A 10,594-nucleotide genomic window follows, 5' to 3' on the forward strand; every position below is an offset into this window, starting at 1 on the left:
TGCAATGGGAGATGGTGGCTTTGTCACATGAATTCATGGAAGTCACATGGGAAGTGAAGGGTGGGGCTCAGGTTGGATCCCGTGAGGGCTTTTCTCCTGGGGAAAAAAGGGAATTGGTCCAAAATGTCATTTTTGCTTCACACAACAGGTTTTAAACTGCTTTTTGGGGGTTTCCATAAAGGATTTCGGATCCCTTTTTCTTTTTGGAAGAGCTGAGTGGGAATTCAGGCTGGAAAACAGCAAATCCTTGGCATGGGACCCCCTATTTTCCCTTGGGACCTGGACACTATCCTGGGAAATGACGAAGCCCATGGATTTGGGGCCGGATTATGGGAACATGCATCCCCCAGGAGAAAGGTGGGTTTAAACCCCCTTAAATGGGGAAAAAAACAGGGCCAGGACTTTCAAAATTGGATTTATTTATGGAATGTGGTGGGAGCTTTTTTGTTCCGTCTACCAAGCCGGGGTTAAAACAGCATCCAGCTTTTTTTTGGGACATAGTTTCAGAATTTAAGGAGTTTCCCCTTCCATCAGCCCTCCTTTGCCAGATTTTGGAAGCCACCCACACTGAAGTCGTTCTGCTGCAGAAGATCCTTTTCCCACCCACGTTCAGTGGATGTGGGAAACTCGTGACTCCGGAGCCAGGATCACCTCCCCCTCTGGTGATGTGTGCTCAGGTGGGATCTGTGCTGCTTCAGCAAGAGCCTGGTGCTCCTTCCCTCTTCCCTGAAATCCATGGAGCTGGATCTTTCCATGCGTGTCTTTTCCAGCTTGACCAGGAGGCAGAGGGGTCCTGTAGGGTAAAACATGGTCAAAAGCACAAAAAATAGGGCAAAAATAACTTTACATTAACCAAGAACTTGAGGTCTCTCTGTCCGTGCAGAGGGGAGCTCCAGGGGAATCAGGAACCAAGGAATGTTTGGATATCCTGGACTGGAACCAGTTCATGCAGCTCTTATGACCAGAGGATTTTTGGTACTTTTTTAATCCCTGATGATTTTTAGGGCCCTTGAGTCAGAAAACATCCTGGAAACCCCATCCTGGAGATCCCAGCAAACCCAAGGGAATTCAGCCAATTTTCCTGCCCTTGAGGTTGGATTTTCCTCCTCTTGGAGCTTCACCCTCCGTAATAAAAATCTCCCAGCCTATGGATCAGCCCTTCCAGCATGGTGGGACGGGGTTTGTGGTGGGCGCCAACTGGGGTAAAACCCACAAAAAATAGGGCAAAAGTAACTTTACATTAACCAAGAAGTTGAGGTTCTCTCTGTCCGTGCAGAGAGGAGCTCCTGGGAAATCAGGAGCCAAGGAATGTTTGGCTATCCTGGACTGGGACGAGTTCATGCAGCTCTTATGACCAGAAGGGAGATGGAAAGGGGATTTGGGGGATTTTTTTTTTAATCCCTAAGGAATTCTAGGGCCCCTGAATAGGAAAACAGTGGTGGCCACCAGCCTGGAAACCCCATCCTGGAGAACCCAGCAAACCCACAGGGATTCACCCAAATTTCCTGATTTTCCTCCTCTTGGAGCTTCACCCTCCATAACAAAAATCTCCCAGCCCTTGGATTTCGGGAAGGGGATTTAATTCCTTCCTTCATTGATGATACAACACAAGAGGAGAAGGCCCCTGTGGTGTCCTTGTCCCTTCACATCCCTTTGGCACTGTGACCCACAAAGGCTCCTCTGGAGCTGTCACTGGCTCCAAATCCATGCTCCTGCCTTTCCCTGGGATAACAGAGGGAAAAGAGCTACGGGGTTGATGTGGTTTGCTGGTGGGACGCTGGAGCCGTGCCAGCTGCTCTCACTGCTAATAAAATCTGGAATTTTTTAGAGGGATCAGGGGCTGGAGCTGCCTCCAACCACTCCTGGTCCAGGAGCAGGTCGGTGGGATTGTCTCAGGAGCAGGATGGGGCAAAGCAGGATTTCTCCTGCTCCAGGATTTCTCCTGCTCTGCCTGCGGGATCCCTTGTCCGCCGCTCGCTCTATCCTGTGGGACGGGACATCCTCAGCGCCACCTCTGCCTTCCCGAGCATCCGTGTGGAATTCCAGCCTCCTCTCCATCCTGAGCCCACTGGAGGGCAGCAGCTCCCTGTACAATGCACCCACTGCCCACGGCCCCCCCCAAAATCTGACCAGCCGGGCCCCCCCCACCCACGCTGGCACCCAAGGGTGGGCACGGGTGTCCCTGGGGTGCTTTGGAGCCCAGTGCATCCCAAAAAAAAAGGCACTAATAGCAGTTTTAATCCCTCTATCCTGCGAAATCCTGCTGGGAAAAGTGTGCAAGAAGGAGTGAAGCCGAGCATTGCAATGCGGCTACGCCCTGAGCTCGTAGCAAACTCCAGCCGTCCCATGAAAAAAGGGGTGGAATTCTCCCGGCAGCACCGGGAGCACCACTCTCATCCTAAAAGCTGAGCCTCGCCCCCCTGTAGGGCTGCAGAGAGGGAATTGCTCCCCTGGGCTGACCCTAAAAGCTTTGCCAAGGTGCTCGCTGAGATTTCCAAGGTCAGCTCTTGGCTGGAGGTCCCCTCCTGGCCCGAGGTCCCCTCCGGGCCCTGTCCTCCCAGGACCGCGGAGGTACAAAATCCCTTCTGTGTCACCTCAGGTGACAGCAAACACCGGGAAGTTCATCAGGGCCACCAAGAGGGGCTTCATCAGGGGGGTGTGAGGCCACCAGAGCCACCAGGGCTGGGGACCTCCGCTGGAGGACTGGGACCTGCGGGGGTGACGGCAGCAGGTTCAGGAGTGGCGATGGCACCTGGTGGAGCTGCACTAGAGGGCACAGTTGGGACATGCTGGGTCCTGTTCTCCACATCCCTTCGTCACCCTGAGCCACCCCGGTCCCAAATTGTCACATGTGGGACACGGGTGTGGCTCCACATCCTCTGGCCACCCTTGGGTGTCATGTGGGTGGGGGTTCAGGTGCACTCAAGGGTGCTCAGCGCCAGAAATTCCCTTGGTGCTGCCCGACAGCCTCTGCCCAGCTGGGGCGGGAGAGGAGGTGCCACCAGCAGCGACCTGCCTGTCCCCAAGGCCCCTCATCCTCAGCTGCTTCCTACTGGGAACGAAAGCTGGGATGGGGATAACCCCTTATCCCATCCCATGTGTGATCCATGGGGAGTGCTTGACCACCTTCCCATGATGGGAACAAGTGGGACAACCTGGGGATAACCCCTTATCCCATCCCATCCCATTCCATCCCATGTGTGACCCCTGGGGATTACTTGACCACCTTCCCATGCATGGGAACCTGGGGATAATTTAGGAATAACCCCTTATCCCATCCCATTCCCTCCCCTCCCATCCTCACTCCGCCATGTGTGATTCATGGGGAGTGCTTGACCACCTTCCCGTGCATGGGAACAAGTGGGATAACCTGGGGATAACCCCTTATCCCATCCCATCCTGTGGGTGATCCCTGGGGAGTGCTGGATCATATTCCCACAGATGGGAACGAGTGTCTCCCATGTGGAAGCAGTTTAGACCTGGCCCAGGTGGAGCTGGCCTGGCAGTGGGACAGGGATGGAGAAGGGAATCTCCTTGGATCCCTATTTTCTGTAGGATATCGGTGTTTTTGAAGGGTCTGTGCTCTATAGTCCAAAAGAGGAGGGTCATGGAATAGGGAAATGGGGGACTGGTGGGAAGAAGGGAATTTTAAGGATCTGGAAGTCAGTGGGGACACCGTCATGGCTCAGAAAAAGCCCAGATGGTGTCGCCTCACTCTGCATGGCCGGATCACAGAATCATGGAATGGTCTGGCTTGGGATCCATCCCATTCCAACCCCCACCATGGAGAGGGACACCTTTCCCTATCCTAGAGCTTCATCCAACCCGGCCTTGAACACTTCCAGGGGTGGGACATCCACAATTTCTCTGGAAAACCTGTGTGGCTGGGCCAGGCAGGGATTTGCCTCTGGATCTGGCTCAGCTTCTGGGAACCTGGGAAAACCAAATCTTGCAGCAGCTGGAAAAACTTCCTCTTGCAACACCCGGCAGTGCTTTGGAATGAAACTCCTGCATCTCCTCTTCCCTTTTTCTCTGACTCTTGCTATGCCCTTAGACTCCCCCAACAATCCCATCCTATTTGTTTTTCCGTCTCAGGAGCAATCCTCTTTTTCCCTGCAGCCACTCTTTCGTGGGGGTCCGGCCTTTAATGGGAAGGACAGAACGGAGGCGTTCGGAAATGGCTCCTGAATCTTTAATAAAGCAAACATTGCCTGGGCCATAAACATGGGATGACAGCTCCAGAGGCTCCCAGGATTCCTTACTTAACTCTGCCGTAATGGCTTTAATGGCCCGGCAGGGAGCTGAGGTGAAAGTCCTATTAAAAAATGGATTCCCGAATTTAATTGAGGCTCCATCTGTGGGGAAAGACGGAGGAGAGTTCGCTCCACAAGAGAGCTGGGAAAAAAATCCCCACTCCAGCAGCAATTCCCAGCCCAAGTGGTGGCCCTGGGAATGTGGGATATTCAGTGGTGCCTCCCTGGGGAACACCAGCAGCTCCCTGGGACTGTGCCTTGCCTGAGAGGAGACATCGCAGTTTGGATGTTCCCATTGCAGGATGGGGGATGAGGATCCACAAAGTCCAGCGGGAAGTGCTGGAAGTGCCTCCATCCATACTGGGAAGCACTGGCCTCACTGGAGGGATGAGGGATTTTCATCCCTCCTGTCCGACCTGCACGTGGCCTTCCAGTGACCCTTCAGTGTCGAGCTATTCCCACTGGATTCTTGGTCCCATCCACATCGGCGGCGTCAATCCGTTTGCTCCGATCCCATCAATATCCATTCCTCCATCGATCCATTAATTCACCTCTATCAGTTATCTATCCACCAGTCCAGCTCCCTATTTATCCATCCATCCATCCACCTATCCATCAGTCAGTCCGTCCATCCACCATCCATCCATCCATCCATCCATCCATCCATCCATCCATCCATCCATCTCTCTTCCCATCAATCCATCCATCCATCCATCCATCCATCCATCCATCTCTCTTCCCATCAATCCATCCATCCATCCATCCATCCATCCATCTCTCTTCCCATCAATCCATCTATCCATAGATCCACCCACCTCCTTCCTTCCATTGATTCATCGCTCCATCCATCCATTTCTCCATCTATCCCGAGCTTTTCCCCACCCAGGGAAGCTTTGCACACTGAGACCTTTGCGGGTCACCAGGGATGAGCAGAACATTCCAGCTGGGAGACATCCCAGTGTCCTGGATCATCATGACCCAGGGCTTAACACCCAGAGCTGGGGTTATTTTTCCCAAAGAAACTGTCGGCAGGTGGATGAACAAGGAGACAAGCAGACAAGAAGCAGATGGATGGAAAGGAGGAATGAAAGAGGAAATATTTGGGATCAGGCTGGGAGATCAGTGGGAATCAGCCACGGATTAGTGAGGAAGAGGAGTTGGGAAAGGAGGAATTCACTCCTTCCTCCCCCCGTGCTACTCCTGGCGAGCCCCACCCTGAGTCAGCAGCTCTGCCGAGGTCACGCCACCCATGCTATTAATTGGATTAATAAAGATGTTTGTCATGGAGGTAATTAGCCGCTAATTGGGGATGACAAGGTTGTCAGGCTTTGTCCCTCCAAGGGACAATTTCTCGTTCCAGGCCCTCCCCTTTCCCAACACGCTCCGAGTCAATGGCATTAATTAAAAATCACGGAGTCCATAACCTTGTGCTGCTGAGCTCTGGGGAAATTCCTGCCTCCGGAGCCCGGGGGACAGGGCAGGGTGGTGGCATTGTCACCTCCAGCCACCAGCTCAGTTGGGAATCCCAACTTTCTGAAGGAAAACCAAACTGCAACTCCCATAATACACAAGTATCATTTTCTTCCAGGCAAGGAAAAGCTCTTTGGAAAATGTTTTGTTAAAAGAAGATTCCCTGAGGAAAGATCTCAGCCCAACGATATCTCAGGGATGAGACATTCCCATTCTGCCCACATTTTCCCTGCCCTTTCCCTGGAGTGAATCCCTGTCAGTCACCAGCTGTGGATTGTCTCTGCCTCTCCCAGGAGTTCTTTTTTAGTGGGAATGGCCGACATGTATCCAAAATAATTCCAAACCTGTTGCCTCATACGGCCAGAACTCCCTGGGACAATCCTGCACAGCTGGATGCAGAATCCTGGAATGCTCTGCCCAGCTGGATGCTGCACAGCTGGATGCTGAGCTGGGCATGGATCCTACACAGGAATGAGGAGCCTGGCACAGCTGGATATGGCTCTGGCACAGCTTGAAAGTGAATCCAGAACATCTGGATGCTGAGCTCCACGTGGGAATCCAGAGCCTGCCACAGCTGGATACCAACTCCAGCCCAGCTCTGCACATCTGGATGCTGCCCAGCCCTGCAGGCAATCAGGTGCCACCTCAACACCTCCGTAGCCTGGAAGTTCTGAATTTTCGGGATCAAACAAATCCAGGTTTAACCGGGAGAACGGAGCTATTCCCATGGTGTGGGATGTGAGGAAAACCAGGGAGTCACCACCAGGCAAAACTCAAAAATTACCAGCAGGTGGGACTGGGAGAGTTGGGAATTCAGTGCCTGTTCCCGCAGCAGGAGCTGGTTGGGATGGGAGGTGACTCAAAGCTTAGAGAAAACAGGGAGGGTTCTGCAGTATGCAAGGATCTGGGCGGGTTTTCCTTGGATTCAGATCAGCCCTGCCTGAAAATGTGGCTTTTCCCGTGCCTGGTTGGCTTGGAGTCCCTAAATCCTTTGGATTTGCTCCACAGGGATGGGAAACTGAGGCACGTGGGGACAGCTCTGCTCTGCCCCCTTTTATCTTCCCTAATCACCAGGCTGAGGGATGGGCGGTGTTCCCTCAGCTTTTGATGGGATGCAATCCCATAATTTAATCCTTGCTGAGCCCAAATCTGCCTCCCTGCCCTGGGTCCATGTGCTGGAAAACACGGATAGATTAAAGTGGATATTAAAGTGCTGGAACAGCCATTAAAAATTGCCATCCACGTGGAATGCTGCTTGGATAATGATCCTACAGAGACGTGGAATTCTTAATTACCCAATTTGGGGTGTGTTGACTTTATCCCAATTTTTTAAATGCTTTTTTTTTTTTTTTTTAATCTTTCCTTTGAATCAGGCCAAGGTAAATACAATTATTCCTGTGGGTTGGGTATCCCAAAATAGCCATTTCCCTTCCCTATCCACAGGGAAAAGCTGCAGGTGTTGTGTCATCCTGATGTTTTTTCCAGCAAAACTCAGCAGAAAGGGATGGGAAAAGAAGCTGGGAAAGTGGGAAGCTCATCCAGCTGGATTTCTATCCTGATACCAGGACAGGTGGAACAGATGATGGAAAGAAGGGTTTCGATCCCTGAACCTGCCTGTTCCAAGAGATCTGGGCTCTGCTTTGCCTGTTTTTCTCCACAGAAGGGAAGGAAGAGGATGAAAACATGATTGGAGAAAGGAGATCAGGCTCAGGAAGATTCCAAGGCTCATTCCCAAAGGATGAAAGGTGAAAAGGAAAACAGGGAAGAGCCAGCAGCGCCGTTTCCCAAATTCCTCTGGGAACCCCTGCAATGGATGGGGAGGCCACAGGGATGTCACAGGGTTCGGAATGTCTCTGTTCCCTGCTTTTTAAGCCAGGAGCTGCTTTGGGAAAGCTCTGGAATGAGAAGGGCAGGAGGCTCCGAGGAAAATCACGGCCAGAGTGATAAATCCTTGGAGTGGGGCTGATGACATAATAATGGAGCTATGATGCCATCCCAATCCTTCCCATTGATTTTTCCTTCCTTTTTTTCCACTTTTCCTCTTGCTGAACTGGCTTTTCCCATCCATTACCCTGCCCAAGCCCACACTGACTCTGCTCCTGCAGCTCATTAGATCCGGAGGTATCGATTGATCCCAACGAAGGCAGAGGGTGGAAAAGAGGAGTTCTTGTGTGGATGCAGCATCCTGGGGGTCCCCTCTCCAGGGAGACCCTTCCTGAGGTGCCAGGATGCTCCTGGGAGCTGGGAATACCAGCTGGGCCCTTAAACCTCATCCAGAGGGAGCAGGAGGGTCTTGCCTCAGAGCTGGGCTGGAATTTTGTGCTCCTGTTGCATGAGCTCAGGATGGTTTTGGGAAGGACCTTTAAAGGTCATCCAGTCCAATTCCCTGCAATCATCAGGGATACCATTACTAGATCGGGTTGCTCAGAACCTCATCCCGCCCTATCCACATTTTCCCTTGGAATGGAAGAATTTTCTCTTTTCCCCCTCCAAATCCAGGTCAGCATTCCCATTGGAGCTGCTCTCCCACGCCATGAGGAATCCAAGCTGGAGCCCCAGCACCTTCCCCCTCACCTTGCAGGATTTTCCCTGTCCCGGCATTCCGGCTCCAGCAGGAAAAGTACCAGGCGAGCCGGCTCCTCCACAGCAGACAGAATTCCATCAGAAATGCAAGGACAAGCATTAATCCCGAGGCTCCGTGGAGCCCGGCTCTGCCAAGGAGCAGGGAGCAGCTTCCCAGCGGGATCCCTTCTCCAGCCCCACTGTCCCTCTCCACCACCACTTTTCCAGCCTCAGGGATGGAGGGAAAAGCAGGAACCCCCCTCATATCCAGCTTTCCAAGGAAGCAAAACCCATCCCACAACTGGGGTGTTGCCCAGAAGAGTTTCACATCCAAAATCTGGGAATAAAAAGATGGATGTGGAGATGATTCCTGGCAGGTTTGGAAGCACTGAAACCACGTCAAGCCCTGGGGAGTGTGAATCCCACCAGGATGTCCCCATTTCCTGGGAAGAGCTCCTCCCTTCCTTGCTCTGTCCCCATTCCCAGGCTTTCCAAGCCTTGGGGAAAGGCCATGGATGCCAAGTTCAGCTGGGAAAGGGGGAAATGGGGAGCAAGGAGCAGCTGATGGATCCGCGGAGCTGCTGCCAGTGATTTCCTGCCGGGAAAATCCATCCATCAGCCCGGCATGAGCCGAGGAGTCACCAGCAGCTGGAGCCACCAGCTGTGGAGCACATCTGGCAGGGGCAGGGGGACATCCCCATCCCAGAAAACCCCTGGAATTATCCTGATTTCCAGGAAAAAGCACCTGTCTAGGGAATGGAGCAGCAGTGAAGGATTGCAGCTGGCGCAAGGATCCCACCTCGGGATGGGAATTGGGATGAGGGTGGGATGAGACGGGATTTTTCACCCCAGATCCCAACAGATGCAATCCAGGGATGAGGAGGGACAGGGATGTCAAGCTCAAGGAATCCTGGGATGCCCGCAGGGTTTGGGAATGGTGTTCCCCAATTCAGCACCCAGGACTGAGCGAGGCCTTTGGAGCCTTGTCTGTCCCTATGGATCACGGACACATTGCTGGGGACATGGAATCTCCACCTTGGAGCATCTCCTCATCCTGGCTGTGATTTTTCAGCCCCATTTTTTCCCTGGAGCTCACCAGATCCTACTGAAAACTCCCAGAGAGCTCTGGGATTCTTCTTCTCACCCCTTCTTTTCCATCCTTTGCTTTTCCCTCCCTTCCTGCCCATTTCCACACCTCCCTGGAAAACCTCCAAGGGACACATTCAGAGCCGGGAGGGCTTGGAATGAGCACTTTGGAATTCCCACCCAGGCAGCATTTGAGGAAAACCCCTCCAATTCCCTGTGTGTGCTCAGTCTTTGCTTCCATGGATGAGCTTTTCCTGCAGGAGAGGGGCTGGATCTGACTCTGAGAGTGCAAATTCCCTGGAAAAGTGCTGTGTGTGCAAATCCATGCGCAGATGGTCCCTGCAGCCGGCTGGTCCCTCGTGGAGCATTTTTAGGGATGCATGGATGCCCCACAGAGGGATGCAGGGGGTTATGGAATGTGCTCCTTTAAGAGGGAACGGGCGTTTTTGTGGAGCTGGCACTTTGGAGCGTGGAATGTTAAGGCTGCAGTGGGAATTGCTCCCTGATATTGAACAGGTAAATAAAGCTTGGAAAAAGCCTCTGGAAAGGGGCTGTGGATGAAGCAGAATTCCCGGGAGTGTCCTTAACCCCCAGTTCCAGCCCCACAGCGGGGAGCCCTGAGCAGCTCCCGATCCTCTTAACCCTTTCCTCATCCTTTGGAATCCTGGAATCATAAAATTCCTGTGCTAGACTCGGATCAGGAGGGGCAGGACCAGAGAGGTCCAGCTCAGCAGGACCTCAGGTGGTCAGGAATAATCCTGGAGATCTGCACACTCCCAAAATTCCCTGTTTGCCCATGGAGCTGCTTTGCTTTGGGAGCAGCCTTGGAGAGGGAAAATCCAGGATTTTGGAGATTGGAGTGGTTTGTGTCCTACAGCAAATCCTGGAAGTCTGAAATCCTTCCTGCAACTCAGGCACAAGGTAGGGATGAATCCCATTTTTCCAGAGCTTCCAGCAGCAGGAGAAGGTCTCCTTCCAGTCTGGGAAATGAATCCCACAATCCTGCCCTCTTCCCAAATCCTTCCCACTCATCTCATCCCTCATCTGACCCCTCCCCATGGAATGTTTTCCTTGTGCCCATCCTCACTGATGATAACCAGGAAGGATTTTTGTGGCCTGAGCAGATTTTCAAGGATTTCAACTGGAAAAGTCTGGATGATGCTTCCCAACATCTCCATATGAGCACCACTGCTCCTATTCCTACAATTCCAAAAATCTACAGC

The sequence above is a fragment of the Corvus moneduloides genome, chromosome 1, assembly GCF_009650955.1.
Source record: "Corvus moneduloides isolate bCorMon1 chromosome 1, bCorMon1.pri, whole genome shotgun sequence".
NCBI classification, from domain to species: Eukaryota; Metazoa; Chordata; class Aves; order Passeriformes; family Corvidae; genus Corvus; species Corvus moneduloides.